This window comes from Oncorhynchus masou, chromosome 33, assembly GCF_036934945.1.
Source record: "Oncorhynchus masou masou isolate Uvic2021 chromosome 33, UVic_Omas_1.1, whole genome shotgun sequence".
Lineage (NCBI taxonomy): Eukaryota > Metazoa > Chordata > Actinopteri > Salmoniformes > Salmonidae > Oncorhynchus > Oncorhynchus masou.
This window is the reverse complement of record NC_088244.1, coordinates 28549790-28563885: the sequence shown is the minus strand read 5'-3', so window position 1 is coordinate 28563885 and position 14096 is coordinate 28549790. Positions and strand designations below refer to the sequence as shown.

The following is a 14096-nucleotide window of genomic DNA, read 5'->3' as shown; positions in this document are numbered from 1 at the left end:
ATGAAACCAAGGCTTTTACGGTTACAGAAGTCAACAAATGAAAGCACCTGGGGAGTAGTAGTGGAGCTAGGTACTGCAGGTCCTGGATTAACCTCTACATCACCAGAGGAACAGAGGAGAAGTAGGATAAGGGTACGTCTAAAGGCAATAAGAACTGGCTGTCTAGCACGTTCGGAACAGAGGGTAAAGGGAGCAGGTTTCTGGGCACGATAGCATAGATTGAAGGCATAATGTACAGACAAAGCTTTTTTTTTTTTTTTTTTTTTTTTTTACTAGGCAAGTCAGTTAAGAACAAATTCTTATTTTCAATGACTGCCTAGGAACAGTGGGTTAACTGCCTGTTCAGGGGCAGAACGACAGATTTGTACCTTGTCAGCTCGGGGATTTGAACTTGCAACCTTTCGGTTCCTAGTCCAACACTCTAACCACTAGGCTACCCTGCCGCCCCAGTGTAGGAAGAGAGTACATTGGAGGTTAACCTAGGCATTGAGTGATGAAGAGAGAGCTATAGTCTCTCGAGACGTTTAAACCAGGTGATGTCATCGCATATGTGGGGGGTGGAACAACATGGTTGGTTAAGGCATATTGAGCAGGGCTATAGGCTCTACAGTGAAATAAGACAGTAATCACTAACCAGGACAGTAATGGACAAGGCATATTGATATTAGGGAGAGGCATGCGTAGCCAAGTGATCATATGGGTCCAGTGAGTGGTTGGGCTGGCTGGGGACACGGCGATTCAGACAGTTAGCAGGCCGGTGCTAGCGAGCTAGCATAAGAGCCTTCGAGGCGATGGGGAAAAGTCTGTTTTTGCCTCCTCGTGCGGTGACGTCGACAGACCATTCGTGGAATTAGTAGGGTTTCAAGTAGCAGAGGGGTCTAAGTCCAATTGGCAAAATGGGTATAGTGGTCCAAGAAACTGGCTGGTGGATCAGCTAACAGTTCAATATGCTATAGATAACTAGCAGGCAGCGGTTAGCAGAAGTCGACATTAGAATGCAGTTTACTTTAAACCACCTCTGAGAGAATTTACCTAAACAGCTCGAGTGCACCTAAAGTCCTTTTCCAATGCTTTGCCGACTTAATATGAGTTCTAGAACTTTAATATATATTTTATGGAAAATGGGTGTCTCCTTAACGATCAAACTAAATAGCCTACCTACAAATGGTAAAAGGTTGTCACTAACACATTTATTTATAAAGCCCTTTTTACATTAATTAAGTCACAAAGTGCTATACTGAAAACCAGCCTAAAATCCCAAACAGCAAAGCAATGTACGGCTTGTGCTGCTCTGTCTCAGTAACTCAGCTGCCTCTCAATCAGTGCTCTCAACGTGCACACACACCCCTCCCTCTCCCTCTCCCTCCCCAGCATTCAGTCACCTACTCACTGCCTGATAGTCAGCATCAGCAGGTCACAGAGAATGTTTTTATTTTTAATTTTTAAAGAGAAATGCCAAAGCGGCTGCAGTGCAATTTAGAAGTAGCCCAAAAACCCGCTACCAAAACAATTTCACCCGCGACACCGTTTTCAAAGTACCCCAAGTCATAAAACCGCCAACATGGCAACCCTGGTCGTCAATGGGACGCGCGTTGCATTCTGGACAACATTAGCATGAATTTCGTGAACAAGAAGCACAACATCACACATATTTTCACTGTAATATCCTATCGTTTTGGAATCGTGACATTACGTACTTAAGAGGAAAATAGGCAGATGTCTCGACTCCTAACTCGTTCAGATGGTAGTCGAAACAAATTAGCAAGTCGGAAATTTCCGAGTTTCTTTGGTCCGCCTAGTACGTTAACGCAGCATCATACACTGCCTTTGGGAAGGTGTTGCGTGACGATAATTTAGCAACCTTGTGACGCACCATGACAACCGGAACGCGATTGGTCGACAGTCTGCAGGGTGGAGCGTTATACGCATTGAATTAGGATAGGAATTAGAATACTAGAATAAGTTATACGTTCCTCCATTCATTGCCCAATGGGATTTCCTTCTCCTCCTTTCTCTAATATCGCGGGTTCTATTCGACCAGAAAAGTGAGCCTGTAATGCTCCTGTCCAATTAAAATAAGATACTATTCTTACACGTTAGTTATGATTGGTTGCTGGCGGTGATATATGTATAGATGTGCATTTTCTGCTGAACTATGGGGCGGGACGAAGCAGAATGGTGTTTATTCAGGAATAGACTAAAGACGTGCCTCTTCGTACTGATTGATTACCGTGAGTTGTTTTGCGAATGAGTTTACCATTTGGCCTTCATAACATACACGTTTCAAATACATTTGACAACGAGGCGCTGGCTGAGCAATGTGTTTTTGTTGCGCTTGAGACGGAAATTATTGGCTCGCGTAACGCTGTACGCTTGAACAGCGCGGCTAGCGCTCTTGCTAATGTTGACAGAACAATGTAGCTAACTGTCATTTTAGTGCGATCAATTTGGTTATGTTGAATGGTGTATTCTAGCATTGTAATATAACTACTTAGCAAATATGGTTATTGATGGAATATCAGAGTAACGTTAGGTAACTTCTGTTATCATACATAAATGTTGCTTTGATTTATCGTATCCTACTCCTAGCTAGCCGATTGACATTAGCTTTGTGTAACGCATTGCCATTTCTTTCACAGTTAAACACCAGAAAAGTGTCCATTGAACGAAGAATACGTTCACCAGATAACGTTACCAAACCTTTAGAGAATTCTTGAACTGGCTTCAAGTTTCAGTCCCGATACCCAGCAAAGTAAAGAAGGGCGATATGCCACATCAGGTAAGAAAATTGCTTTCAAGTTAGCTCGCCAGCATGCATAAGGATAGCTAACGTTAGTTACTCAACTCGATTAATTCACAGCAGAGGCTGCCAGCCACAGCTAGCTTTGCAGCAAGGACCCTTGGTAGCGCATGAACCCTTCTGTATGTAGGGTTTTCAGTTGTGAGCTTCGCCCACCGTTGGCTGCGTGTGAACAACTTCTTCGTGTGGCTTTCTGGCAGACTAGATGCTAATTCTTCTTCTGTGGGTTTTTTGGCAGACTACAACCTCCAAAAGTTTGTTACCTCCACCAACTGGACGGGGTTAACAAACCAAGGTAAAAATAAAACCCATATGTGATAAGGAACCTAATTTAATCCACCCAAAATAAAGCAATAAAAAAGTCCCTTCAAATATCTCTCACTTCTCAGGCTCTATGACTTATTTGAGGGTGGTACTGCTTGTGACAATACTCCATGCAACTCCTCGGCCGAGAAGTCTTTCAGTCCAAGGAACCGTTCCACTCTGCATCCACAATTTATATATATTTCCTGGACTTTCTCCACACCTTGGCAGTGCCATTAATCACCATAGCTTTAAAGGCCACAAAGTCCACCTTCTTAACCTTGAACATATCTGGAACCTGCTGTTGGAAGGGCAAACAGTGAAGGTTTGTCTTTGAACTCTTCAGGCGCACCATTCGAAACCTCAACCATTTTAACAGCCGCTGCATATGAAATGCTCTGGACAGCCCTGACTTGGGCCACCTCTTCTCTTTTACCCTTGTTGGGCATTCCAAAGCCATGGCTTCATGGTTCCCACCAGAATTGCAACATGTCACATTCATCACTTAAAATGCATGATATGATCTTTTCCACAACTTGGACATCTAGGCTTCTCCCTTCTGCAAAAACTTGAAACATGTCCAAAAGTGTTACAATGATCACACTATGTTGGTATTGGAACAAGTGCTCCAACTCTCTAGTAAATATTATTATAATATATTTTTTTAACCTTTTATTTAACCAGGCAAGTCAGTTAAGAACAAATTCTTATTTTGAATGGTGGCCTAGGAACAGTGGGTTAACTGCCTGTTCAGGGGCAAATCTGATTTGTACCTTGTCAGCTCGGGGGTTTGAACTTGCAACCTTCCGGTTACTAGTCCAACGCTCTAACCACTACTCTACCGCCCCATATAACCCAACTGCACTTGAGTAGGGAGAGACTCTATATTAAAAAAAGAACAGATACTCTTAACTTTTTCTAGATTCATCTGACAAACATGAATAACTCCAGGAATATTTTCATGTCTGCAACATCAAATTACCACGAAACGCCAGGTATTACCCCCCCTGAGGGGTGCCCTGTTCCAAAGAGACACACAGAACACATAAAACTTCTCAAATCGGGTGAGACGCAACACACTTCTGATACTCAGATTATTCATACCCCTTGACTTATTCCACATTTTGTTATAGCCTGACTTCAATATGGATAAAATATTTCTCACCTATCTTCATGCAATACCATATAATGACAAAGTGAAAACATTATTATTATTTTTTTTTGCACATTTATTGAAAATTAAATACAGAAATGTCTCATTTACATACTGTAAGTATTCACACCCTGAGTAAATGCATGGTAGAATTTCCTTTGGCAGAGATTACATCTGTATCTTTCTGGGTAAGTCTAAGAACTTTGCAGACCTGGATTGTACAATATTTGCCCATTTATTAGTTTCAAAACTCTGGCACTCCGGAATGTTCATTGTCTTCTTGGTAAGCAACTCCAGTGTAGATTTGGCCTGGTGTTTTTAGGTTCTTGTCCTGCTGAAAGGTGAAATCATCTCTCAGTGTCTGGTGGAACACAGACTAAACTGAGTTTTCCTTCAGGATTTAGCCCGTGATTAGCTCCATTCTATTAATTGTATGGCCTGTAAAACTCCGCAGTCCGTAACTATTACATGCATACCCATAGCATGACGCAGACACCCACCAATATGCTTGAAAATATGGAGAGTGGTAGTCGGTAATGTGTTGGATTTGCCCCAAACAGGACAACTCAGGACAACAAGTGAATTACTTTGCCATATTTCTTGCAGTATTTAGTGCCTTGTTGCAAACATGATGCATGTTTTGGAATGTTTTATTCTGTACAGGCTTGCTTTTTTTCACTCTGTCTATTACATTAGTATTGTGGAGTAACTACAATGTTTTCTCCTATTACAGCTATTAAACTCTTAACTGTTTTCTTGTCACCGTTGGCCTCATAGTGAAAACCCTAACTGTTTTCTTTCCTCTCCGGTAACAGAGTTAGGAAGGATGCCTGTATCTTTGTAGTGATAGGGCGTATTGATACACCATCCAAACTGTAATAACTTCACCACGCTCTAAGGGATATTCAATCTTTTTTTCTTTTTTTTACCCATCTACCAATAGGTGCCCTTCTTTACAAGGCATTGAAAAACATCCCTGGGCTTTGTTGTTGAATCTGTTTGAAATTCACTGTTCGACTGAGGAACCGTACACATAATTGCATGTGTAGGGTACAGAAATGAGGCAGTCATTAAAAAAACTCATGTTAAATACTTATTGCAAACAGTGAGTCCATGCAACTTTTTACTCCTGAACTTATTTAGGCTTGCCATAACAAAGGGTTTGAAAACTTATTGACTCAACACATTTCAGCTCTACATCTTTATTTTATTTGTCAATTTCAAAAAACATAATTTCACTTGGACATTATGGGGTATTGTGTGATTATCCTTGATGTTTCTACAACTTAATTGTAGTCCACCTGTGGTAAATTCAATTGATTGGACATGATTTGGAAAGGCACACCTGTCGAAACAAGGTTCCACAGTTGACAGTCCATGTCAGTGCAAAAACTGAGCAATGAGGTTGAAGGAATTGTCCGTAGAACTCCGAGAGGATTGTGTCGAGGCACAGATCTGGGGAAGGGTACCAAAACATTTTTGCAGCATTGAAGGTCCCCAAGAACACAGTGGCCTCCATCATTATTAAATTGTATAAGTTTGGAACAACCAAGACTCTTCCTAGAGCTGAGCCAAACTGAGTAATCAGGGAGAAGGGCCTTGGTTAGGGAGGTGACCAAGAACACGATGTTCACTCTGACCGAGCTCTAGAATTCCTCTGTGGCGATGGAGAACCTTTTTCAGAATGACAACCATCACTACAGCACACCACCAATCAGGCCTTTATGGTAGAGTGGCAAGATGGAAGCCACTCCTCAGAAAAATGCACATGACAGACCACTTGGAGTTTGCTAAAAGGCACCTAAAGGACTCGCAGACCAGGAGAAACAAGATTCTCTGGTCTGACGAAACCAACATTTAACTCCTTGGCCTGAATGCAAAGTGTCACGTCTGGACGAAACCAGGCACTATCCCTACGGTGAAGCATGGTGGTGGCAGCATCATGCTGTGGGGGTGTTTTTTCAGGAGCAGGGATTGGGAAACTAGTCCGGATTGAGGAAACGATGAATGGAGCAAAGTACAGTGGTCCTTGATGAAAACCTGCTCCAGAGCGCTCAGGACCTCAGACAGGTGAAGGTTCACCTTCCAACAGAAAAACGACCCTAAGCACACAGCCAAGAGAACTCAGGAGTGGATTTGGGACAAGTCAAAATGTCCTTGAGTGGCCCAGCCAGAGCCTGGACTTGAACCTGAATGAAGATCTCTGGAGAGACCTGAAAAAAACTGAGAAACTCTCCAAATATAGGTGTGCAAAGCTTGTAGCGTCATACTCAAGGCTGTAATCGCTACCAAAGGCGCTTCAACAAAGTACTGAGTAAAGGTTCTGAATACCTATGTAATATATATGTTATATATATTTTTTGTGCAAAAATATCTAAACTGGTTTTTGCTTGGTCATTAAGGGGTGTTGTGTATGTTGCTGAGGAATTTGTTTTAATTAATACATTTTAGGATAAGGCCTGTAATGTAACAAAATGTGGAAAAAGTCAAGGGGTCTGAATACTTTCTGAATGTACTGTACCTCTGCCAGCTAAGCCTTTGTAGTTAACATTTAATTGAGAAAACGAGTCATAAAGTATTTCCAGAAGCCCACGAAGCTTATCAAATCAACTGGCCACTAGTAATGGGCATTCTGTGTCTTTCTGTGAGATGGATCATTTTGCTCCCAAACTGCTAAGTTAATGCTTTGAAATTGACCCAAAATCATGAAAAAATACTCACTCTAAATTTTAAAGCCTAAAAAGTTGCCTACTATTATGTCAGATCATGAAATGTCAGTTCAAATACATTTTTACCTTACCACATTATTAGATGGCATGCAAAAGAAAACATGAAGACAATGAGTCTCTTCTCACTATATTGTTCCTGCGCTGAGGAATTACTATCTTGAGACAAATTATAAAAACAATCTGCAGATAATCGATGTCTGGAGCTCAAACCGCAGTAGTAAAAGTATGCATATCAGGGTGCTAAATGAAGGGGTCTTTTTACTATGTGATTTGGTTCCCGTCTTTCACCAAAAAGTTGTTAGTTCGAACGACCAATCACTACTGGCTACACACAGTCAGACAAACGTCTGCAACACACAGACCAAAAGGGGCAATATTGCTGGAAATGATTAGCCAGATATTGTGTGAGGTTTGGCTTTTTAAGGCAATAGAGGCTAACCAGGGGTGGGACAAGGTACATTTTTGCATTGGTTAGATGGGAGCTTACGGTGTCGAATCCTTAAGAGATTTGTTTATGACTCGTTTTGTTGGAACACATGAAAATTGCATGTACTTTCAGAATAGTTTGGTGGGCTACTCTTAGGTGGTCTGTGAGCTACTGGTAGCTCGTGATCGACCTGTTTGAGAGACCCCTGTTCTAGTGTGTTGGGGGTCAAAATGAAACTGGTTCTGGTGTTCTATTTTGTATTCCATGTTTTCTAGAGAAACTTCTCAGGAACACAGAACACTTTCATGAGGATGGGACTATTTTGTGGGGTAAAATGACTACGGTACCTGTAGTTTAAATAATTATGCATATTCCTAATTCAAGTCCTGGACAGCCAGTCAGTTGATTAGTGACTCAATATTCTGGACAGAAACTGATAAATGTAACTAAGGCTGGGAATGTCAATACAATCAAACTTAGCAAGGGCAATGATCACAAGGCAGTCATAACGTAGCTAATAGGCTAGCATATCTATGTAGCAAGCTGAGATCACAGAGCCTAACGTTAGCTAGCAAGGTGTAAGGAGGATGTCATGCCATTGGAGTGGGTGAGTGACTGACTTTTTCCACTCATTGTTTTTTCGGTGGCTACAGCTAGAGATACCAGTTTCATTTGGTTAGCAAGAACTTGAATGACTGTTACAGTTAGCATGTCTTTTGCGTTAGCAAATTCACTCTGGCTATGTACTCCGATTTCAGAGAACTCTGGTCTGAATGTGCCAAACCACAGAACTGATGCATTTTACGACCTGCTGTGTCAGTAAACCTAGGTTTAAAAAAAGTAATAGAAAAGAACGCTCAAGATAACAACATGTAACCAGCTCTGCGTCAGCAAGTAAAATGGCCAGAGTAAGGTGTTCTCTCATTTGTGACTGGAAGTAGCTTGCTAGCTAGCCAGTTTGTCTGGGTGCTTGGTTGGGACAAGCATGCAGAAGGACAATTCCCCATCGTTTATTGGTGCAATTTTGACGGCCAATTAGGTGAAAAGGTTTGGTTTGTCAAATGTTCCTTTTTTCTCCCCAATTTCGTGGTATCCAATTGTTAGTAGTTACTGTCTTGTCTAATCACTGCAACTCCCATACGGACTTGGGAGAGGCGAAGGTCGAGAGCCATGTGTCCTCTGAAACACTACCCAACCAAGCCGCACTGCTTTTTGACACAGCGCGCATCCAACCCGTAAGCCAGCTGCACCAATGTGTCGGAGGAAACACCGTACACCTGGTCAGCATGCACTGCGCCCGGCCTGCCACCGGAGTCCTTAGTGTGCGATGAGACAAGGATTTCCCTGCCGGCCAAACCCTGGGCCAATTGTGCGCCGCCCCATGGGCTTCCCAGTCGCGGCCGGCTGCAACAGAGCCTGGGCTCTAACCCAGAATCTCTGGTGGCACAGCTAGCACTGCGATGCAATGCCTTAGACCACTGTGCCACCCGGGAGGCCTTGTCTAATGTTCCTTTATTGAGAATTTAGCTCATCTTGCTCTAACATTAGTTAATCTTGTTGATATGCATAACTGTGGGAGAGAGAGCCTACCTTTTCATGGTTGTTTTATCAATAGGACTGTAAAGTCCTCAAATATAAGAGGACTCCTGTGGTGACATATTTGCAGACATCCATTCAAGTGTATTTTGTGGCTTTTGGCGAATGTGTTCTAATGATCTAAAGTCGCACTGTTACAACTGCCTGTAAACACAGTCCAGTTCAAAGTGAATGATGGCTGGCCCGTGTGGCAAATGGCTTGTTGGTGTAAAGGTCCACTGTAGCTCTGATTGACCACGGCACACTGGTCTGTGTAGACTCCAGTCCTGGACAAGACGGCGGTTTTATTTACTGCAGTGCCTAATTGTCCAAATGCACGGCCGCTTTCCCACTCTATTGCGTTCACAAATGCCTTGGTATACGTAATTCCCAAACATTCTAAGAATTTATGAAAACGTGAAAATTACAATGTCTGGTCTCGTCTGAATTATTTTTTGTTGTCATAGTCATCCTGGGGCTGTATATGAATATATTTGAATAAGATTTAATGTTGCTAAAATGCTGTCAGTTGCACTTTAAATGCAACAATTTCCCCAAGATATTTTAATAGAGATGGTTAACTGCAAGCGTGCTGCAATAAACGCATTTCCACTAACCAGCTGATGATCATTTGAAACTGAACTTCTTATTGAAAGTTATTCTTGAAAAGGGAGAAGTTAACAAATTAGCAACCGCATCTTAGATACCACCGGCTGCAGCCGCTGCAAACTAGCCGACAACAAAAGCTAGCTAGCAAGACAGCGGGAAAACAACTGCTCGCTATTGCGTAATGACCTGTTGGCCTTCAAGAATGTAGACTTTTTCGGTCCTATTCATTAAGTAAACATGATTGGTTGATTCCACTGTCACTCCAAAATGTTGCCCTAATAAAGTTGAATGGCAGATGCCTTTTATCTAGCTTCTGATGTTCTAGCCAATGGCTGACTGAGATAGCTCGATTGTATCCCCCCAGAGACGGCAAAGAAAAATCCTGACTGGAGAGAAAAAAAGATCCAATCTTCAGTTTTTTTTGGAAAGTAAAGGATTAAGTCAGAACATCGTTAAAGATAATATAAAAAAAAAAGATATAAATCCTTAGCCCTTCTCTGAAGACATTGAAGGCCCGTTGTTCCCCACTGTTAGGGTTAGAGTGGCTCTTTGTTTTTTCACTAGTCTGAATGTCTAAAGAATCAATATGTTCTGAATTATGAACACAGAAATACTGGACATTTTGAAATGATTGTTCATGCATACTGGTGTTGACTCCAGTTAGAATCAGTGCAGGCTAAGTCTTCCCATAGACAGACGTGTGCATTCATTAGTTATGCAGTCGAGATATGTTGTCAATATTCCTACAACGTTAACTACTGCAATAACAGCAATGATTTGTAATAGTATATCCAAAAGTCAACTTATGACACTAGAACCAAATTCTGCTCATCAGTTTAGCTTATTTATTTAATGCTCATTTGTTAAATTGGGTAAAGAAAAAGGGCAAAGATTCAATTAGACCTTCCACACCACTGTTTCCTCTGGAAAAATGTGGGTGGGGGGGTAGGTCACAGGAGGAGGTTGAAGGGGGGGGGGTCTCCTATAATCTTTGTGTAGAAGGACTGAGAAGCTCAGCTCTAGTGACTTTTTTTTTTTAAAGGACATTCTACTCCAAAATAAAAGTAGGGTGACAATAACACAAGTATGAAGTATGAGCCCAATTACACATTAGTAAAATTATTTGTTGAAATAATGGGGTTCCCTATCTGCATTTACCTCATAGGGCTAATCATTAGCCAGATTCCAAATGTGATCTTTTAACTAGTTATTATGCTATTGATTTATTTTAGTCCCAATAAACAGTGAATATAATGTAGGCCTAAGACGCCACTTGCTTGTACTAATTCATGTCAGTATTCCCTGGTTGCCATTACTCTTTCTCAACTAAAAATGTTTCGTCACTCCAAAACAAATGTTTTTGAGGTAGATGGCGTTTTACCCTACAATTGACCGGTGTTACATTTAGCCCCACTCTCCCTTATGCACTCATTGTTGGAGCGGTGATGTGCTTAACCATGCAGATGCTAAGACTATGGTATTAAAATGTTTTTAAAATGGTGCAGCATATTTAGGAGCATTTAGCAGCCTTTTGTTTTAAGAGGGATCCCCCATTTTTAAAACTGCTGTTTTAGCGATTGCTATAATTGTTGTGCATTGACTGCTTGTAAGAATGCATGTTTCCTTCCCTATGATACTCATTTATATTTTTCATGTTCTATATTTTTTTGTGTGGCGGCAATGATTTTGCCATGGCACAATGCCACAGCAAAAATGAGTGCAGCAGAAACCGTTTGTTCCACACACAATATAGGTAAATGCATTATTCAATACTGTGTATGTTACCTTGGCTAAGAGCCACGGCTCTAGTTTAGCGATCACTTTCTGCTGCTACTACAGTGTTTCTGAACATACTAGCTAGATATATATACAATCTTTGGCTACTATGCACTTGGATTTGTTTTGGAGAGGGACAATATATTGTGTAAATAACGGCTCGTCCGATTTATCAGTCGTTCTGTCAGGTGGCAGCCAACTTGTCGGGGGAAAAATGACAGCTTATAACACTGATATCGAAATTCTAACAACGATGATGTGTTCAATAGGCTTATTTGTAAAAAGTTAAGGATGGGGGGACATGACTGAAAATGGTGGCATAGGTTCATTAAAATGTTCATATGACACTTCTATAATTAATCCACAGATAATAAGGATTCCCCTTTTAAATCATAGATAATCTTTCCTCACTCATCTTTCAAGTACCCACTTTGGTTTGTATGCTTTTGAAAAACAATGAGTGGATGGGAGAGGCAGGACTTGGAGCACATCTCAAATTGAACCGAGCGGGATGTTTTTTTTCTCTTGAGCTGATGGTCATGGGGCCGGAACATAATTGTAAATCATTTGTAGACTGCAAAATTGGCCGCAAGAAGCCCAAACAGATATAATATTTCACTAAAACTTAATCATTTCAAACCTTGCTTACATTTGTATACAATTAGTCTCTTATGCGTGGGAACAGATTTCCATAACTCAAATCACGTGGAGCTGATGTCCTGGTGTTTCGTCTTATGCCCAAAACTTGGGGACAAATAAAAACCACCCACCGTCAAATTCAGTTGTACGCTGTTGTGTGGTTTATGATTTGATTAGGGTTCCCTTTTGAGTGGCCATAATAGAACCCCATTCAGTCAAGTGTTCCTAGTAACTGTAAAAAAACATAGTAAGCTTAAGTTAGTTTAAAGTGTAGTACAAACTGTCAAGCAAAAATGTTTCAAACACTGTAAACATCTCCATGTTCAGCTATCTTGGCTATAGCTGAGCAACAGCAGTTCCCTGGTTCGTGTTGTACAGATGAGCTTTCTCTTGACAGCTCCTAGATGGTCAAGGCTTGTGAAATATTCCCATGTACATGCTTTGAAAACAGAACTGAAGGTGTATCATTCGTTGTGTTCCCTCTACCACACATTGGGGAAACAAATGGCATGCTGTACTGGTGTGCCCCTGACTCGCAGCGAGTGACACGGGAGATCATTTGACAAGATGACAAACGTTTTAAAAAACGATGAGTAGAGACCCGTGCCATTATTAGTTCTACATTATTACCCTTTGCCTCACTATCTTTTGCTATTTTCCTTGAAGATGGAGTTTAGGTATAAGTATTTCACTGTTGTTCAATCATTGCAGCCTTAGTAGTGGTACCATTTCTTTAAAGGTGCTAATGGTTTCCACGAGTGTAATTGCAATGTAACAACATAAGTGTAGGTATAATTCAGGCATTTATGAAAAAGCGTCGAAGTTATGGTTTTGTGATTTAGGCCTAAAGGGCTTTGTAAGGAGTTGCCGTGTTTGTAACAGGCAGGCCACGTGGCTTGCTGTGGTGGATCTGGACACCTTGACACTGTCTGTCTCCAAGCACATTGACAGAAGCCACATGGCTGGTTAATCATGGGCTAGCATTCAATGCTGACAAAAAAGTTGAAGTACTCCACTGAGAACAATTGAGCCTTCACTTTGTCCAGCTTGGCTTAGTGATAGTTGACTTGACATCTTGAATATTTTTATTTCTTCTCTCACTATATACCTAAACTCAGCAAAGGAATGTCCTCTCACTGTCAACTGCATTTATTTTCAGCAAACTTAACGTGTAAATATTTGTATGAACATAAGATTCAACAACTGAAACATCCTAAACTGAACGAGTTCCACAGACATGGGACTAACAGAAATTGAGTAATGTGTCCCTGAACAAAGGGGGGGCTCAAAAGTAACTGTCAGTATCTGGTGTGGCCACCAGCTGCATTAAGTACTGCAGTGCATCTTCTCATGGACTGCACCAGATTTGCCAGTTCTTGCTGTAAGATGTTACCCCACTCTTCCACCAAGGCACCTGCAAGTTCCCGGACAACAAAAAGTTTGACGTTTTGGTGACTGAATTTTCGGTTTGTTTCGGTAGCCAAATGTGATGTACAAAACGGAGCGATTTCTCCTACACAAAGATTCTTTCAGAATAACTGAAACTGAACATTTGCTATGTAACTGAGTCTCCTCATTGAAAACATCCGAAGCTCTTCAAAGGTAAATGATTTTATTTATTTGGTTATCTGGTTTTTGTGAAAATGTTGCGTGCTAAATGCTACTCAAAATGCTATGCTAGCTTAGCATACTCTTACACAAATTAGTCAATTTCTATGGTTCAAAAGCATATTTTGAAAATCTGAGATGGCAGTGTTGTTAAGAAAAGGCTAAGCTTGAGAGCAGACGCATTATTTTCATTTTATTTGCGATTTTCAGAAATCGTTAACGTTGCGTTATGCTAATGAGTCTGAGGCTTTAGTCACGATCCCGGATCCGGGATGGGGAGTTCCAAGAGGTTAAACATAACTAATGCTTTTTTGTGTAATGATTGGTCACACTTTTTTTATTTTATTTAACTAAATTAGAGCTAGCTAGCAACAGCAGCAGAAAAGCAGCAGTAGAATCCATCAAATCAAATGTATTTATATAGCCCTTCGTACATCAGCTGATATCTCCAAAGTGCTGTGCAGAAACCCAGCCTAA

General features: G+C 41.1%; 1 protein-coding gene across 3 annotated transcripts in view; it reads left to right on the top strand.

The window, feature by feature from the left end:
• The first annotated feature begins 1997 nt into the window (after positions 1 to 1997).
• The window catches only part of LOC135528187 (vitamin D3 receptor A-like), an 84342-nt gene continuing 72243 nt past the window's right edge, over positions 1998 to 14096 (top strand). Inside the window, exons 1-2 of one of the 3 annotated variants that reach the window (XM_064957091.1) lie at positions 1998 to 2231; positions 2640 to 2779. The gene's annotated coding sequence lies outside the window, so the exon portion shown is untranslated. Of the gene's footprint in view, positions 2232 to 2251; positions 2534 to 2639; positions 2780 to 14096 lie in introns of those variants that run through there. The other 2 variants (XM_064957093.1, XM_064957092.1) reach the window with 2 other exon arrangements.